The sequence below is a fragment of the Orycteropus afer genome, unplaced genomic scaffold (assembly GCF_000298275.1).
Source record: "Orycteropus afer afer isolate SDZICR_OR568_19922 unplaced genomic scaffold, OryAfe1.0 scaffold00508, whole genome shotgun sequence".
NCBI classification, from domain to species: Eukaryota; Metazoa; Chordata; class Mammalia; order Tubulidentata; family Orycteropodidae; genus Orycteropus; species Orycteropus afer.
In genome coordinates, this window is record NW_006922095.1 from 209,462 (window position 1) to 230,083 (window position 20,622).

The window sequence follows — 20,622 nt, forward strand, 5'->3', positions numbered from 1 at the left end:
TGTCATCCCCTCTGGTTTCTATTTCCCCCACTTTCAACCTGTTGGTTTTAGGGCCTGTGTCCCTCCCCTTACCTGGATCCCAGCTGATGCTGTGGTCTGTCATCTCCTCTGGCTTTGCTTTCCCCTACTTTCCTACCTGGGATTTAGAGATGATTTAAAGAATAGATTTGATGTACTGAACACCAATGACTGAAAACCAGAGGAATTGTGGGATGACATCCAGAACATTATCCATGAGGAAAGAAAAAGGTCATTAAAAAAACGGGAAAGGAAGAAAAGACTACAATGGATGTCAGAAGATACTCTGAAACTTGTTTTTGAATGGAGAGTAGATAAAGCAAAAGGACAAAATGACAAGATAAAAAAGCTAAACAGAAGATTTCAAAGAGCAGCTTGAGGAGACAAACTCAATTATTATAATGAAATGTGCAAATACATGAAGTAGGAAAGCCAAGAGGGAAGAACACATCCAACATTTCTTAAACTGAAAGAACTGAAGAGGAAATTTAAGTCTCAAGTTGCAATATTGAATGATTCTAGGGGCAATATATTGAATGGTGCAGGAAATAACAAAAGAAGATGGAAAGAATACACAGTGTCACTGTACCAAAAAGAATTGGTCAATGTTCATCCATTTTAGGAGGTGGCATATGATCAAGAACCAATGGTATTGAAGGAAGAAGTCAAAGCTGCACTGAGGGAAGTGACAAAAAACAAGGCTCCAGGAATGGAAAGAATACCCATTGAGATGTTTCAACCAACAGATGCTGCACTAGAGACACTCACTTGGCTATGCCAGGAGATTCAGAAGACCACTACCTGGCCAACTGACTGGAAAAGATCCTTATTTGTACCCATTCCAAAGAAAGGTGATCCCACAGAATGTGGAAATTATCACATCATATAATTAATATTGCACACAAGCAAAGTCTTACTGAAGATAATTCAAAAATGGTTACAGCAGTATATTGACAGAGAACTTCCAGAAATGCAAGCTGGATTCAGAAAAGGATGTGGAATGAGGGATATCATTGCTGATGTCAGATGGATCTTGGCTCAAAGCAATGAATACCAGACAGATATTTACTTGTGTTTTATTGGTTATGCAAAAATATTCCATTGTGTGGATCATAACAAATTATGGATAACATAGAGAAGAATGGGAATTCCAGAACACTTAATTGTGCTCATGAGAAACTCGTACATAGACCAAGAGGCTATCATTTGAACAGGACAAGGGAACACTGTTGTTGTTATTGTTAGGTGCTGTCAGGTCATCTCCAACTCATAGCAACCCTATGCACAGCCAAACGAAACACCACCTAGTCCTGCACCAGCTCCATGATCTTTGCTATACTTGAGCCTATTGTTGCAACCACTGTGTCAATCCATCTCATTGAAGGTCTTACTCTTTTTCACTGACTCTTTACTTTACCAAGCATGATATCCTTCTCCAGAGAATGGTCCCTTCTGACAACATGACCAAAGTAGCTGAGACAAAGTCTGGCCATTCTCACTTCCAAGAAACATTCCTGCTGCACTTCCTCCAGGACAGACCTGTTAGTTCTATTAGCAGTCCCTGGTACTTTCAGCATTCTTCACCAAAGGGGATGCTGCATAGTTTAAAATCAAGCAAAGAGTGTGTCAGGCTTGTATCCTTTCACCATACTTATTCAATATGTATGCTGAACAAATAATCTGAGAAGCTGGACTATATGAAGAGGAATATGAATCAGGATTGGAGGAAGACTCATTAACAACCTCTGTCATGCTGACAACACTACTTTTCTTGCTGAGAGTGAGGGTGACTTGAAACACTTACTGATGAAGATTGAAGACTACAGTCTGCAGTATGGATTACACCTCAATATAAAGAAAACAAAAATCCTCAAATTGGGACCAATAAGTAGCATCATGACAAATGGAGAAAAGATTGAAGTTGTCAAAGACTTCTTATTACTTGGTTCTACAATCAACACCGTTGGCAGCAGCAGTCAAGCTATCAGACATCATATACCATTGAGCAAATCTGCTGCAAAGGACCTGTTTCTAGTGCTGAAGAGCAAAGATGTTTCTCTGAAGACTAAGGTGCACTTAACACAGGCTATGGTATTTTCAATTGCCATATATATATATATATATATATATATATATATAGCAGCTCTGGTCTAAAAGCACTTGACTGCTAACCAGAAAGCTGGCAGTACAAACCCACCAGCCACTCCTCAGAAGGAAGGTTGGGCAGTCCTACTTCTGTAGTGATACTGCCTCGGAAACCCAAGGAAGGGTCGCTATGAGTCGGGGTCGACTCGATGGCACATAACAACAACAACAACAACAACAACATATGCATGTGAGAGCTTGACAATGAAAAAGGAAGACAAGAAGAGTTGATGTTTTTGAGTTATGGTGTTGGTGAAGAATGGTGAAAGTACCATGGTCTGCTAAAAGAACTAACTGATATGTCCTGGAAGAAGTGCAGCCGGAATGCTCCTTGGAAGTGAGAATGGCCAAACTTCATCTCATCTACTTTGGTCATGTTGTCAGAAGGGATCATTCCTTGGAGAAGGATATCATGCTCAGTAAAGTGGAGGGCTGATGAAAAAGGGGTAGGACCTCAATGAGATGGATTGACACAGTGGCTGCAATGATGGGCTCAGGGGTATAGTAAGGATCATGGGGCTGGCAAAGAACTGGACAGCTTTTCATTCTGCTGTACATGAGGTCCCTATGACTCGACGGCACCTAAAAACAACAACAGCAACAACATTTTCTTTGTAAGGCATATGAGCCTTCTATCACTTAAGAATACAAGACAGCACTTCAGCCCTAGGCTAGCTGGCCATTTTAAACAGCAAATTCACCAATGAAAAGCACAAAATGTGTGTGGGGGAAATTGTGGCACTAAATAGACTGCAGAAATGGACGCTTGTTTATTATAATATGAGTGCTGAAACAAGAAACCGAACATCACCCTGTTCAGCATCAGCTGGTATGTGCACACTGAGCAACTCACATTTTTCACTGCTTTTGGCCTATGCACGAGTGACCACGAAAGGATTGCAAGCATTGCTATGCTATTTACAAGTACACTTGCCCCTCATTACTCATGAGGGATTGGATCCAGGAACTCCTATCTACCCCCACCCTCCAAAATCCAGGAATGCTCAAGTCTCTTATAAAAAATCTTATATGCATAGTATTTGCATATAACCTAGGTACATCCTCCTGTATACTTTAAATAATCTCTAAATTGCTTATAATACCTAATATAATGTAAATGCTATGCAAATAGCAGTTTATGCTCCCTGTTGGTGCTTGGGGGATTGCTTTGACCACTTAATTGCTTTTATTTCTGAATAGTTTTGACCCATGATTGGACTGTACATTGTGTGAGTAGGTGGAGTTGTAAATATGGAATCTGTGAATAATGAAGATCAAGTGCAGATATCTGTAATGTTTTAACTTCTCTCTATCTTCACAGACAACTACAATAATGAGTTTGATAGTTCTTGATAAAGATGCATGTGTCCTTGCAAAGTATATATCAGTGTTTGGTCATGCATTGCAAACTTCCTTTGGTTCCTTACTTTTCCCTTCAATTTTCAGTGTTAAAGATCTATCCATGTAAGCTTGCCCAGTTTAATACAGTGTTAGATTTCTTGACTGGGCTTCCATGAATGTTTATTGTGGATTCAAGTAAAATGAAATTCCTGACAACCTCAATCCTTTGTCCATTTATCATAATGTGGCTTATTGGTCCATTTGTTAGGATTTTTGTTTTCTTTGTGTTGAGGTGTAATCCATACTTAAGACTGTAGTCTTTCATCTTCATCAGTAAATGCTTCAAGTCATCTTCACACTCAGCAAGCAACAATGCATTATCTGCATATTGTAGATTGTGAATGAGTCTTCTTCCAAACCTGATGCCATGTTCTTCTTCATACAGTCCAGCTTCTCATATTATTTACTCTGTATATCAGTTGAATAAATATGGTGAAAAGGTACAGTTCTGACCTACACTTCTTGATTTTAAACCATGCATTATCCCCTCATTCTATTTAAACCATAGCCTCTTGATCTATATATAAGTTCCTCATGAGTACAATAAAATGTTCTGGAATTCCCATTCTTTGTAATATCATGCATAATTTGTTATGATCCACACAGTCAAATGCCTTTGCATAGTCATTAAAATACAGGTAAGCAGCTTTTTGGTATTCTTTGCTTTCAGCTAAGATACATCTGACATCAGCAATGATATCCCTCATTCTATGTCTTCTTCCAAATCCAGCTTGTATATCTGGAAGTTACCTGTCAATATACTGTTGCAATCATTTTTAAATGATCCTCAGCACAATTTTACTTGAGTGTGATATTAATGATATTGTTCAATAATTTCCATATTCTGTTGGATCACTTTTCTTTGGAATGGACACAAATACCGATTCCTTCCAGTCAGTTGGCCAGGTAGCTGCCTTCCAAATTTCTTGGCATAAATGAATAAGCTCTTCCAGAGCTGCATCCATTTGTTGAAACATTTCAGTATATATTCCCTTAATTCCTGAAGCCTTTTGGTTTCTTTTTTTTTTTCGGCCAATTCCTTCAGTGCACCTTGGACTTCTTCCTTCAATACCCTTGACTCTTGATCATATGCTACCTCCTGAAATTGGTGAACACTGACCAATTATTTTTGATACAGTGACTCTGTATATTCCTTCCAGGACTTCTTAGTTTCCTGCACACTCTGTGTTCCTCCTGCATAACCTCAACCCTTACCTGAGGGAGGCCTGTACTGTCCTTAGTTATCTATTAGTGTGTGTGGAGGATCCCTGGCAGAACCACCTGATACTATAACTTCCAACCTCCAATTTAGCCCCTATCAACAAAAAGGCATTATTTTGTCTTTTTTTAGAACACTCACTTTTATAATGTGTTTTATTTCTTAATTTGTTGAGAAGCCAGGAGAGGAAAGGTGTGCTGTCTACTGGATCCCCTTAAAGGTCCCAACAGTAGGGTGTGAAGTGGTGATGTGTGGATCTAATATCATCACTTCCTCAATTTCTTGTGAGTATTGTCTATGACTTCTGTGTGGTCATTGCAACACATAACTGAACCCAGCAGTTGGAGCCAACCCAACGTTTCCTAACAACAACAATCAGCTGACTTTAAGATGAGAGAGTTTATCATGTATTATCCTAATGTTATGGGGGGCCCAGGATCTTGAGCAAGTGTTCTTGTGTTCTACTGATGAAGACTTGACCAGGAGAGGCAAAATGTCCACATGAACCAATGTTTATTAAAGAGAAAGGAGAGGGGTTTCCACCTACACTAGTCTCCAGTCTCTCACTGAACAAAAGATTTCCTGGGGTTTATAAAGGATTTCCTGGGAAAAAGGCATCATCTTTATTTCTAAGATGGGCAGTGATTTCTGAGAAAAAGATGGAGTTATGAAAATCAGGTGTGTACACCGGAAGTAGACAAGATGGATTCCATCACAAAGGCTGTTGGGACAAAGGTGAAACTCATCATGAAGGCCGCTAAGATGCTTGACATGACTTTTCTGGGATGTTGTGCATGCATGATGTCCTAGGATCCTGGTTTGAGTCCTGGCAAGGGCTTCCTGTTCTTGACTGCCTCTGGTGGAAGGTCACTTTGTCAGTTATGTTGAATTTTACACGTATGCTCTACCTAGTGAGGTACATGAAAGACAACTAAGGAGGTTAATCAGCATTTTACAACTGGAAACTTTTATCTTGCCTAAGGGCCTGGCTTGTTAATCACAAGCAGTTCTATGTCACCACAGCAATAGTTATGTGGTGATCTGCACGAAGTCTTAGATTCCAAGAATACTGAGTTAGAGGCTGCTTGATTCAGCCAGCCTGATTCCCTGCCTGTGTCACCATTGTAAGCACATGAGCCCTTAAAAGCAGAAGAGAACAGGAGAAGGGGAAGTCAGAGAGATCAAACATTAGAGGAACTTGACCTGTTGCTGCTGGAGGAGGAGCCACATGGAAGGTGTCATGAATTCAATCGAGTATCCCCAAAATATGTACTGGAATCCTCCTATCTCTGTAACTGTGGATGTAATCTGAACTTATGTAACATAATCAGCTTCTACAATGTAATTTAATGTAATGTAATCAATCAGTTGTGGCCACATGTGGAGCAGTGAATTGCTTGTATTAGCCCTTCTAGTCATGGTCTTTGTGACTCCCACCCGATGACTGGGTGAGACTTTCATAGTCCCCCACAAAGGGGACTGGGTAGCTTGTTAATAATTTAAATAAGGTTCATGGCACCCTTGGGTTGGCATGGGACCATGAAAATAAGGTGTACAGAACCCTAACATGAGGATTGGTCAGTTTTCCCATCTCACTATGCTTAAAATGAGTGATCCTAGAGGTGGAAAGGGGAGATTTCACTACCATCAAGAAAGAAGATCCAGGAGTGGGGCTAGTCCTTTGGACTCAAGACCACTGCACTGAACCTCTTTGATCCAGGGGACAGAGAGCTGTGACAGTGGAGACAATAAGAAGCAGCATCAGATAAATGGTGGCACCAGAGACAGTGGAAGTGACAAAGCAGAGTGCCTGTAGGCAGGAGGCTTGCTGCTGGAGTGAGTGCCTCTAGGCATCTATTGTGAAGCTAAGCTTGCTGACCCATAGAGTGAGGAAGCTGAGTGCCTCCATACAGGAGATTTACTGGCAGAGTGGGTTACCTCTCTGGGTACCTATTGCTTGAACAGGGATCAGGTCAAGAGCTATGGCACTGAGAAGCCAAGGGCCAGAGAAAGACATGCCTGCAGACACTACTGAGAAGAGGCTGTCCTGATTGAAGAACTATATCTTGAGTCATTTCTGATCCTGCATTGTAACTTGTTACTTCCCAAGCAAACCCCATAATTTTGAGTATTGTCTATGACTTCTGTGTAGTCATTGCAGCACATTACTGAACCCACCAGAAAGGTAGACAGTGCTATGGGAGTTATGGTTATTGTTGTCAGATTTTGTAAAAGGTTTGCAGGGTGGAAACATGGCTGGCCTCTGTCTCATAAGAATCAGTCTTGAGATGTTGTTATTGATCTTGATCCTCCTCCCCCTTTGTGAAGTTAGAGGAGGTCATATGCCACCCCCATGTCATTTTTATACCACACCAGTTTAGAGTGGATCCTAAAATGAATCACTTCAATTTGATAAAAAAAGGAATAGACACAGAGACACATACTGGGAAGATGACAGATGACAAAGATAGATTCATCTACAATAATTGTTGGCAGTTACTAGAGGCAGAAATAAACAAAGAGGAACCTCATAGAACCACACCATGAATTTAGACTTCTAGCCTCCAAAACTATGAAACAATAAATACCTGTGCTTTAAAGCTACCTGTTGTTGTTGTTGTTAGGTGCCATTGAGTCAGCTCTGACTCATAGCAAACCTATGTACAACAGAATGAAACACTGCCTGGTCCTGCCCTACATGTGGTAGTTGTGCTTGATGTGCAATGGTTTTCTCTTTCTATATGACTTTTCTGGCCTTAGGTTTATAATTCTGCAAAAATTTATTTGTTGGGTCACAGCTGGCCCTGTGATTGGTGTATTTTACATACCTTGCAGAGGTTGGCCTATTTCCTGTGGAAACAATGGCTTGAAAAACCACCCAACAGAATTGAATCTTTTGTGGAGATTGGTTGATTTGTGGTCCTACTGGGAGGGCCATACCTTGGAATTGACAGTGAGTTTTTTTACATACGTGGCCAACCCCTCAGAGTGGAAAGGGGACATCACTACCTTCAAGAAGAGTCTGTAGTGAAGTATGTCTTTTGGACTCAGGGTCCCTGCACCGAGAACCTCCTAGTCCCAGAAGAGTGAGCTGTAAAATGAAGACAGCATGAAATGGAAAATAAATAAATAAATAAGTAGTGGTGAGGACAGCAGAGCTGAGTAGTAGAGAAACAGTGGCAACACTATGAGGTGGGAAACACAAGATTTGCAGAATGGCCTACGAAGAGGCCTGATGGCAGAACAGACATAGAGGGAGGCCTGGAGGCAGAGGCTCAGAAGGGGTACCCCATGGCAGAGCTGATGGTGATGGTAGAAAGGCTTCTCAGAGGACAGGAGCCAAGCAAGCTGCTACCCTGGCCATGAGTTGGACTAATTAGCAGTGGAGAGGTTGATGGTGGGGATGCTGAAGACAGAGAAAGGCTGTGTGCCTGGCCAAGGAGGGTATTCAGCTGGTACAGCTAAGAAGGGTTATCAACTGGCATGGCTGAGAAGAATTGTCAATTGACATGGCTAAGAAGGGTGGCCTGCTTACATGCACAGCAGAAGGCAGCTGAGAGAACTGTCTTGGTGGGAAGCTGTCCTGATTGTCTAACTCCATCCTGTCTCCTCACTTGTTCTTGTTACTTCCAAGTTGATCCTGATCTCAAGTCTGCTGTAGCCTGTTGTTGATGTTTGTTGTTAGATGTCACTGAGTCAGTTCCAACTCAGCAACTCCATGTACAATACAACAAAACATTGTCCAGTCCAGTGACATGCTCACAATTTTTGCTGCCCTTGAGCCCATGGTTGATGTAGATTACAGTGCTGTAGCAGTGCTAGGTAACTAAGACAGAAGTTATGAGAAAGAAGCACATCGTACCTAGGAGCAAAGATCAGCACCCGCCTGACATCTAACAAGGAAATGAGGACCTCAATTCTACAACTGCAAGAACTGAATTGGGCTAACAACCAGAATGAACAGGAAGTGAACTCTTATCCAGAGCCTCTAAATAAGAGCCCAGCACAATTGACACTTTAATTTTGGCAGAAAATCTAGCTGAACCCCCCACTGTTCCTGGACTTTTCATCCATGAAACTGGAAGATAATAAATAGGTACTGTTTTGAGCTGCTAAATTTGGTAATTTATTCCAGCAGCAATATAAAATTGATACATACATATATATGTGTTGTAAATTTTCTGATATAGGTCTGTAATTCATGTCATCTGCTAGTAAAATAAAACAAACGAGAAACAGTGGCCACTAAGTTGATTCTGATTCATGGAGCACAGAATACAACTGTACTCCACAGGATTTTCATGGCTGTGACTTTTCTGATGCAGATCACTAGATTGTTCTTCCAAGGTGCCTCTGGATAGGCTCAAACCACCAATCTTTTGGTTAACATCCAATCAATTAACTTTTTGTGTCATCCAGGGTTTCTTGCACCTGCTAGTAGTGAGATGTATATTATATATGATATATCACTTATTATATACTATATTATTTACACACACACACAGGTAATGCCTGACTTATGATGAGGTTCCATTCCAATGACATAATGTCATTTCTGGCATAAGTCAAATCCCTCCTTTTTTTTTTTTTTCAGTCTTCATTATTTTTTGCCTCCTATTATCAGTAGCTTTATAAATCCAATATTTGAACATCTGTGAGTGAACATCTGAGAATGATAACCTCAGCAAATTGGGTGTTGCATCATTGTATGTAGTATATATTACTAATGATAAAAACTAAAAACCAAACACTGCCGTCGAGTCAGATCCAACTCATAACAAACCCTCCCTGGGTTTCCAAGGTGGTATCACTACAGAAGTAGATTGCCCACTGAGGAGTGGCTGGTGAGTTTGAACCGCCAACCTTCTGGTTAGCAGTCAAATGCCTTAGGCACTATGCCACCAGAGCTCCCATTACTAATGATAAGACATAAACAAAACAAAACTGATGGTTGTAAGTGTAGTTCATCATAACTTGAATACATTGTAAGTAGACGACTACTTGTATTTGTTATGATTAAATGTGAACTCAACCATCTGATTCCCTTCAACTTCTTTTTACACATCTTGGGTCTGGTAGTGGAAATAGACAGTGAGGAAATACAGCTGTAGAGGGTACAAGAAGGATTTGTTTGAGATGCACAGCATGATTCTATCTACCAGTTTTCCTCAAATAATACAAGTGAATGGTTGACAATGAGAAGGTGACTGAGTGTGTGAGGTTCCTCTTGTTTTGTCCTGTGACAGTGCATTTGTAGTCAGTGCATTAAGATATTAAATGGTACGCGTCTTCTACTTGCTCAGTGATAGAGTGAGCCTTCTTCAAGAAAAGACTAAGCATTGCTTAGAGGATTACAGTTAAATATGGAATCACTAACAAATTAAACATAAATAATCAGTTCTACTATTAATAATAAAGACAAAGTCAGATAATATGAAAAGACAATGTGTGTTACAGATTGTTTTCCTGAAATAATTGCTTTCCAGGAATTCGGCAATGCTGGCTGTGAGCACTCTTCCTCAATGAACCAATTCTCACTTCTGCAACCTTGACATTGATGTCCTGTGGCCAGGTCTCCCTCTGAATTCTTCCTTGGCCTGACTAATTCCTTTGCATTCCTCAAGATTCTGCCTTATTGCCCCTTCTTCCAGGAAGCTCACTCTGCTTGCTTTCATGTCACCCACACTTCCTCTACCACGGTGCTTACCATGACCTCTACTGTGGCCTATTTGAGCCAGGGGTAATCATGTGTGCAGATATATTTGTCCACTATTTGTCTGTCAGTCCATCACACTGTGCTGGCTTTTGTGTTGCTATGACACTGGAAGCTCCAGTGTTTTGAATGCCAGCAGAATTACCCATGGTGGCCAGGTTTCAGGAGATCTTTCAAATTTAGACAGACTAGGAAGAAAGGCATGGCAATCTACTTCCAAAAATTAGGCAATGGAAGCCCTATGGACCACTACAGAACATTTTCTGATACAGTGCTGGAAGATGAGCCTGCTAGATTGGAAGGCATCACAAAATGGAAGCAACAATGGACTCAAACTTATCAAAGATCATGAAAATGACCACAGTTTTATTACATTTTTAATGGGGTCATCATGAGTCAGAACCTTCTCAATGGCAATTAACAACTGTATGTGTGTATGTGTATATGTATTATATATTATAATATATATAATGTATTTAAAATATACTACTTTTCACTTACTTTCTTGTTTCTGACATTTTGGATTTATGACAATAGTGAAAAATCCACTATCTCACTATTTTGTACACTAACAACACACACACGTCTGGTAGCAATGAATATCTAGGTAAGGGTTAAGGTTATGTATTAACTTGGCTGGGCCAAGATTCTCAGTGGCCTGACAGTTATGTAATGATGTAGTCATTCCCCATTTTGTGATTTGATGTAGTTATCTTCCATTTGCACATAATGCTGTTTTTTGTGTAATGACCTGGTATTTGGATCCTAACAATGTTGATAAGTGAGGAATAGGTATAAATTTTTGTTTTTTCTCTCCAGAGCCTAGTACTGGGCCTGGTACATGGGAGGTGCTTGTGAATGTGGAATCAACATATGAGTGACTGGCCCTCCTGTTAGTGATGGAGTGAATATGTAATTTGTTATCCAAATCAGGCCCTTTCAGACTAAACCTCAGGCCTGCACTGTGACTCTCCTGGGAAAATCATAATGCACTATCACTCTTCGTTAAGGATGAAGGCCAAGAAGGACTGAAGGATGAGATGCTATCAAATAGTCTCATTGGCTTGAGTCAGACACACAGATGAAGGACAGTGGTCACCGTCCAGCCAATTTCATCTGAAGATGACAATATGATATTAACTGATGATGGCATATTATATGTAAAATTAAAGTAATAGCATTTTGGGGAAGGGCATACACACATTTGGGGAAACACTTGTTTACTTTGAGCCACATCCATTTATTTATTTATTGTGTGTGGATGCTTTTTCACTGCAACAAAAGAATTAAGTACTTGTGACAGAGACCAACCTTTTGGTCTTCAAAGCCTAAAATATTTACAATCAGGTCCTTTATAGAAAAAGGTTACTGACCCCTATTTTATATGGTATAAACCTCTGGACACATAAGAAGCAGTCATTTTTATGTAATTGCAGCTTTTTGAACTTGGCGTGGCAGAGTCCAAGGCAATGACATGCTGGCCTTGATCAAGATGGCTCCATGATCTAGTCCCACCACTTACTGCCCACACCCCATAGTAATGACCACCTAACCTAAGGCTATCATGAGTTTATTCCAGTTTCAGTGTCTCCATAGTCAAAAGCAGGTAATAGTACTTCCTTATTACAAAGGAAACTGCTGTGAGGGTCACATGAGATAATGGCTTAAAGCACTTTGTAAAATGTGAGATGTTAAATAAATACTTCCAATCTATGGTGTTGAAGAATGTAGAACATACCATGAACTGCCAGATGAATGAACAAATCAGTCTGTCTTAGAGCACCATCATGGAGTCTGCTCAAGTAAAAGCAAAAGAAGTTTATTGAGAGACATAGATGGTCCAGACTGGGAAAATGTCCACATGTATAAAGTGAATTTTGCACCTCCACTGTACAACTGAAGAAGAACATATTTTTGTATAGTTGGAACAGGAACTAAAAGTTCCAAACCATAATTGGCTGAAAGATAATCAGGTGAGTCAAAGGTAGGATATATAAAAGTGGGGATTAAACAAGGATAAGTGGGTAATACATATGTGGGATAACATGATTAGTCAAGGATAGAAAATTGCAAGCATACATGTTTTTCAGTTTATCTCAGGATGGTTATAGGACAATGATAAGGCAGGTTCTTCGGGTAACCTACTTATCTGTCATTTTGTCATACTGTGGTGGCTTGCATGTTGTTGTGAAGCTGGAGGCTATGCCACCAGTATTTCAAATACCAGCAGGGTCTCCCATGGTGGACAGATTTCAGTGGAGCTTCCAGACTAACACAGACTTGGAAGAAGGAAGGAGCCATTCACTTCTCAAAGAATTGGCCAGTGAAAATGTTATGAATAGCAGTGAAACACTGTTTGATATATTACTGGAAAACATTATGAATAACCCTGAAACATTGTTTGATATAGTGCTGGAAGATGAGTCCCTCAGGTCAGAAGGCACTCAAAATACAAGTGGGGAAGAGCTGCCTCCTCAGAGTAGAGTTGACATTAATGATGTGGATGGAGTAAAGCTTTCGGAATCTCCACTGGCTGAGGTGACAAGACTCAAAATGAGAAGACACAGCTGCAAACATCCATTGAGAATTGGAACATAGAATGTATGAAATATGAATCTAGGAAAATTGGAAGTTGCCAAAAATGAAATGGAATAAATAAAGATTGATATGTTAGGCTAGCATAGTGACTAAGGCACTTGGCTGCTAACCAGAAGGCTGGTGGTTCAAGCCCACCAGACAGTCCTTGGAAGGAAGGTTAGGCAATCTACTTCCATAGTGATATCACCTTAGAAACCCAAGGAGGGGTCGCTATGACACAGGTCTGACTTGACGGCACATAACAACAGCAACAACAAGGCATTAGTGAGCTAAAATGAACTGGTATTGGTCATTTTGAATCAGACAACCATATGGTCTACTTTGCTGGGAATCACAAATTGAAGAGGAGTGGCATGGCATTCATCATCACAAAGAATATATCAAGATCTATCCTGAAGTACAAGGCTGTCAATGATAGAATGATATCCATACACCTACAAAGAAGACCAATTAATACTACTATTATTCAAATTTATGCACCAAATACCAAATCCAAAGATGAAGAAATTGAGGATTTGCACCAACTTCTGCAGCCTGAAATTGACCAAACATGCAATTAAGATTTGTTGATTATTACTGGTGATTGGAATGCAAAAGTTGGAAACAAGGAAGAATCACTGGTAGTTGGAAAATATGGCCTTGGAGAGAGAAATAATGCAGGAGATTGCACGATAGAATTTTGCAAGACCAATGACTTATTCATAACAAATACATTTTTTTTTTCAACAACATAAACAGCAGTTATATGAATGAACTTCACCAGACGGAATACACAGGAATCAGATCTACTATCTCTGTGGAAAGGGCAATGGAGAAGCTCAATATCTTCAGCCAAAACAAGGCCAGGAGCTGATTGTGGAACAGACCATCAAACTGCTCATATGCAAGTTCAAGTTAAATCTAAAGACAATTTAAAAAGAGCCAAAAAATGACCTTGATTATATCCCTCCTGAATTTAGAGACCCTCTAAAGAACAGATTTGATGCATTGAACACCAAAGACTGAAAACAAGAAGAATTATGGGATGACATCAAGAACATCACACATGAAGAAAACAGGTCATTAAAAAGACAGGAAAAGAAGAAAAGACCAAAAGGGATGTCAGAAGAGACTCTGAAACTTGTCCTTGAATGGAGAGTAACTAAAGCAAATGGAAGAAGTGACAAGATAAAAGAGTTGAACAGAAGATTTCAAAGAGCAGCTAGAGAAGACAAAGTCAATTATTATAATGAAATGTGCAAAGACCTGGAGTTAGAAAACCAAAAGGGAGGAAATGCTTAGCATTTCTCAAGCTGAAAGAATTGAAGAAAAAATTCAGCCTTGAGGTGTGATGTTGAAAGTTTCTATGGGCAAAATATTGAATGATGCAGGAAATATCAAAAGAAGATGGAAGGAATACACAGAGTCACTGTACCAAAAAGGACTGGTCGATGTTCATCCATTTCAGAAGATGGCATAAGATCAAGAACCAATGGTATTGAAGGAAGAAGTAGAAGTTGCATTGAAGGAATTGGCAAGGAACAAGGCTCCAGGAATTGATGGAATACCCATTGACATGTTTCAAGAAATGGATGTCGTGCTGGAGGCACTCACTCGGTTATGCCAGGAAACTTGGAAGACAGCTACCTGGACAACTGACTGAAAGAGATCCATATTTTTACCCATTCCAAAGAAAGATGATCCCACCAAATGTGGAAATTATTGAACAATATCTTTATTATCACACGCAAGTAAGATCTTACTGAAGATAATTCAAAAACAATTGCAGCAGTATATTGACAGAGAACTTCCAGAGGTGCAAGCTAGATTCAGAAGAGGATGTGGAACTAGGGATATTATTGCTAATGTCAGATGGACCTTGGCTCCAAGCAAAGAATACCAGAAAGATGTTTACTTGTGTTTTTATTCACTATGCAAAATCATTTGATTGTGTGGATCATAACAAATTGTGGATAACATTGAGAAGAATGGGAATTCCAGAACACTTGATTGTGCTCACAAGGAATCTGTATACATAGACCAGGAGGCTGTTGTTCAAACAGAACAAAGGGATACTGCATGGTTAAAATCAGGAAGGGAGTGTGTCAGGGTTATATCTTTTCACCAAACTTATTCAATCTGTATGTTGAGCAAATAATCTGAGAAGTTTGACTATATGAAGAAAAACATGGCATCAGGATTGGAGGAAGACTTAACAACTTGTGATATGCAGACAACACAACTTTCTTGGCTGAAAGTGAAGATGACTTGAAGAACCTACTGATGAAGATTGAAGACTACAGTCTGCAGTATGGATTACACCCCAACATAAAGAAAATGAAAATCCTCACCACTGGTCCATTAAGCAGCACCATGATCAATGGAGAAAAGATTGAAGTTGTTAAAGATTTCATATTACTTGGTTCCACAATCAACACCAATAGAAGCAGCACTCAAGAAATCAGATGACATTGCACTGGGCAAATCTGCTGCAAAAGACCTCTTTAAAGTGCTGAAGAGCAAAGATGTCTCTTTGAAGACTAAGATGTGCCATGGTATTTTCAATCTCCTCATATGCATGTGAAAGCTGGACAATGAAGAAGAAAGAGGATGAGCTGGTGCTTTTGAGTTGTGGTGTTGGGGAAGAATATTGAAAGTACCATGGAGTGCCAGAAGAGCTAACAAATCTGTCCCAGAAGAAATGAAACCAGAATTCTCCTGGGAAGTGAGAAAGGTCTGACTTTATCTTACCTGCTTTGGTCATGTTTTCAGAAAGGATCATTCCCTGGAGAAGGATATCATGCTTGGTAAAGTGGAAGCTCAATGAGATGAATTGACACAGTGGCTGCAAAAATGGGCTCAGGTACAGCAAGTATTGTGAGGCTGGCAGAGGACTGGGCAATGTTTCGTTCTATCATACACGGGGTCATTATGAGTCAGCATCAACTTGACAGCACTTAACAACAATAACAATAGTATAAAATTGATTTCTCAATCATGTATGTTTCTGGGGATCTATTGTAAAGATTTATCAATAATGTTGTGCATCATGACCCTTCAGGTATAAGCTAACACATCTTGCATCGTTTGATCGTAGTAGAAAGATTCTTTGGAAATAGATTGTGATATTCTGCACCTGCCAGACTTCAGAGAAAAAAAATGACTGCTTTTAGGGTATATGGTCAGCATCAACGTGAGAGGAGTTGCTGTTAAAAAAGGCAGCTTTGAAATTCAACATGTATTCTAGACTCATGTCAAGACTTTAAAATTGAGTTAAAGCTCAGCTTTCACACTGCTCTATTTACACACACTGAGTGCCTCTGATTTTAAGCTCTTATCCAATTGTTAGAAGAAATACAATCAGAATTCTCCTTAGAAGTGAGTATGATGAGGCTTGGGTCACTTATTTTGAAAAGGTTATTAGGAGACTAATTGCTAGAAAGGAGCATTATGGTCTGTAGAGTGTTAGCAAAAAGTTAGGAACCCTCAATGTGAATTGACACAATAGCTGCAATAATGGACTCAAATATACCAATGATCAAGAAGATGGTGAAGAACCAGACATCTAGTTGGGTTACTCATGGGGTCAGAGTCCATGAGTCAGAGTCAACTCCATTGCACCTGAAACAACAATTAACAACAACAAAACAAAAATTCTATGATTGTCTTCGACCAAGTAGTACTACAGTCCAAATGCATTTAAATGCTGGTGCGAGTGGTCCCCAGGGAGGGTAACAGAAAGTTCAGTCCAAGTGGGAAAGCATGCAACTTCCCTCAACAGCCCCCTCCCCACAAAAGAGCTAAGAGGAAAGTTTCAGGGAATCTTTTGTTCAAGCAGAGGGTTAGAATTTACCAATAGTTGGATTTCCCTGTGGGAAACAAGGCTAATTGTGAAATGCCTTTGGAGTTAAATGCTCAGTTATTCTCCAAGGAGACAAGATCTGCATTTGAAATGCATGGTGCTTACTGTGATTGGGAATGCATGGCATTTTAGGTTTTAAAATTTTGATCCTCTTAGTACTACAGTCTCTAGTAATTTTCCATCCCTGAATTGCTCATCACTCATGGAGGATGGGGCGAAATTGTCTCTGGCAACCCCGACTAGCTGGCAGTTCTAAAGAGAAGTCTTGATTCAGAATGGGGAAAAAAAGAGAGTTAGTCCAAAAATAAAGCTGTGTTGTGTGCACGGGAACTGTTTGTGAAGTATTCCAAGTCTCCTGAGGTAAAAATCAGTCTGTGGAGAAAATAGTCTTTCTACATAAAAGGTGTGCATTCATTCCATCCACTCTGATCATATTTACATAGAAAGCCAGCTGCTGGTAGTGCTTTATTAAGAGTGAAGAATAACGTTGGGTTTGCATCCTTTTTTGTCCATTCCATCCCCAAAGATTTTTAAATGTATGTTGGACTAGTTGTTGTTGTTGTTATGTACCGTCAAGACAGACCCAACTCATAGCGACCCATCCTTGGGTTTCCAAGGCAGTATTACTACAGACGTAGATTGCCCAATCTTCCTTCCAAGAAGTGGCTGGTGGGTTTGAACCATCAGCCTTCTGGTTAGCAGTCAAGTGCCTTAGGCACTACACTACCAGAGCTCCCATGGACTAAGACTTAGTCAATTTACTTTTTAATTTACTTGCTTTTTTTTTTTAGACCAAATGTTTTTAAAGTGGAGAACACCTCAACCTTGGAATGGAATAGTAGCTGATGGTAGCATTTCATCTCTTATCTAGAGCTATGCACCTCAATGTGCCCTTCAAAAAGGAATTTAGAATAGTATTCATAGATGTTTTTAGAATGTGTATGATCACACTTTATCTCTCAGGTTGGCTCTGCTGAGAGTGTGGGATGCTCCAGAACACAGCACAACGCAGGCTGTGCATCCACTGTGAGGTCAAGTGGGTTGGATTTGAACCCACTTCCACATTGCCCAACTTGTCTGTGCCTTACTTTCCTCCTTCATACAATGTGACTGAATGTACTTACTTCATAAGTTGTGAGGATTCAATAGGAAACTCCATATCAAGGTGGTAAGCAAGAGCACCTACTATGTGTCAGGTGCTGGGCTGAGTTCTTTACACGGTAGCATTTCACTCAAACATCCCACACACACCCCCAAGGACAGGAGCCCCAAGGATGTAACTTTACAGCCTGGTGCCCAGTAGGCCTCCAAAGTCAGCTCAGTGATGTGGAAGTGAGGGAGCACTTTGGGTGGTCACAGTGATGTGGGAATTTTGCTTCATGGTCAGTTTTAATATAATCTCTTTGGAGGTCCGAGTGAGTCCTAGAGGCATTGAGTAGATTCTATAAAGCCTAAGCGCATTATTTCTAGACACTCCAGTGCCTGAGAAGGGCTTGTGGTTGTTGTTGGCTGTTGTTAGGTGCTAGTCAATTTTGATTCATAGCAATGCCATGTGACAGAGTAAAACAGCCCTGTAAGGTGTTCTAGGCTGTAATCTTTATGGGAGCAGATCTCTAAGTCTTTCCTTCTGTGTAGCCACTGGGTGGATTTGAAGCAGCCACCTTTTGATTAGCAGCCAAGTACTTAACTATTGTGCCACTAGAGCTCCTTGAGAAGGGCTTAAACCAAAAAAAGCCAAACTCACTGACATCGAGTTGATTCGACTCATAGCAACCCCTCCTTGGGTTTCCGAGGTGATATCTTTACGGAAGTAGGTTGCTCAATCTTCTTGCCAAAGAGTGGCTAGTGGGTTTGAATGGCCAGCCTTCTGGTTAGCAGTTAAATGCCTTAGGCACTGCTCCACCACAGCTCCCTGGGAAGGGCTTAGGAACCATAAATTGGACTCTCCTTGAACCCGTTTCCTCTAGCTAGGAATTACTATAATTAGTGCTGTGTGTTGTAGGGGCTGAACAGCATTTCCTGTGTCAACTAAAAAACAAGTGTGGCTTGGTAAGGAGAGACTTTATTTGAAAGGATTATTGTAAGTGGGAGGAGAGGACTATTACAATAGGGAGAATGCTCTAACCATGAGATCTGCAAATGTCTCAAGTCAGAAGGAAAGGATTCTTTCACAGAGGACTGAACAAGGCTAGAAAGAACCAGGTGCAGGGAAATGGGATGAACATGCATGGCAAGATGAGCGAATACTCTACCCTGAGGCCAGTTGTTCTCAGAAGAGGCTATAATGCAGGGTTGGTTTAGAGTCCCTGGGCAGTACAAATGGTTCACACTCTTGGCTGATAACCAAAAGTTGGTGGTTCTAGTGCACCCAGAGACTTCTAGAAAGAAAGGCCTGATGACTTACTTCTGAACAATAAGCCACTGCTAACCCTACAGAGCACAGTTCTGCTCTGAAACACATGGGGTCGTCATGAGTCAGAATTTGTCTCTATGACAACTGGTGGCCTGTTTTCTTATGCTGAGGGTTCAGGGATCTGGGGAAACAGAGTGGCTTAACCAAAATTTGATTGACAAGCATTTTGTTCTGATTGATCTGTGGGAAAAGGCAGTTTAGCTACCTGTTTGAAGGGAAGAATGGGATTTTGGAGGGTCTGTGGCTGGCCTGAAAGCTCTGGTGGCATAGTGCCTAAGGCATTTAACTGCTAACCAGAAGGCTGGTAGTTCCAACCCACCAGCCACTCCGCAGAAGGAAGACTGGGCAATTTACTTCTGTAGAGATACTGCCTTGGAAACCCAAGGAGGGTCGCTATGAGTCTAATTAACTCGATGACAGTGAGGTTTTTTTTTTTTTTTTTTTTGGTGGCTGGCCTTTTCATTCTTTGCAGTAAGCAGGATCTTGGAACACAAAAAGGGGGAGGAGGTGTGGTTCTTTAACCATCACTGTTTGCTAGGATCACAGGGCTCAGGCTCAATATTGTCACCTGACAAAGAAGCTATGAGCTCCCTAAGGGAAGTATTTGGTCTTTCTTGGTTTTTTGTTTGTTTGTTTGTTTGGTGTCCTTAGAACTTGCTTAAGGAGGCCTGGTGGTATAAGGGCTAGGCTTTCAACTGTTAACCAAAAGGTCTGTAGTTGGAACCCACCCAGTGGCTGTTGTTGTTGTTGTTAAGTGCCGTCGAGTCGGGCCCCGACTCATAGCGACCCCTCCTTGGGTTTCCGAGGCAGTATCACTACGGAAGTAGGATTGCCCAACCTTCCTTCCGAGGAGTGGCTGGTGGGTTTGAACCTCCAGCCTTCTGGTTAGCAGTCAAGTGCCTTAGGCACTATGCTACCAGAGCTCCGGTGGAAAAGACCTGGCAATCCACTCCAGTAAAGATCACAGCTTAGAAAACTCTATGAGGCAGTTCTACTCTTTCATGTAGGTGCTATGAATGGGAATCCACTTGATGACAATGGGTAGAGGGTTTAGGACTCAGAATTGACTCAATGGCAGGCAACTAACCAAAATAACAATGGAACTTGCCCAACAATGGAGCTGGGCACCAAAATTAAATTTTATTCAGTTTAATCAACATGTGGGAGAAGAAGGAGGTGAGGTTGTTGGGGGTGCTATGGGCTAGCGATGGGAACTTGCCTCAGTCAGAGGCAGAGCTGGAAGCTGACCCCAGAGCTCACACTCCAATCGCTGC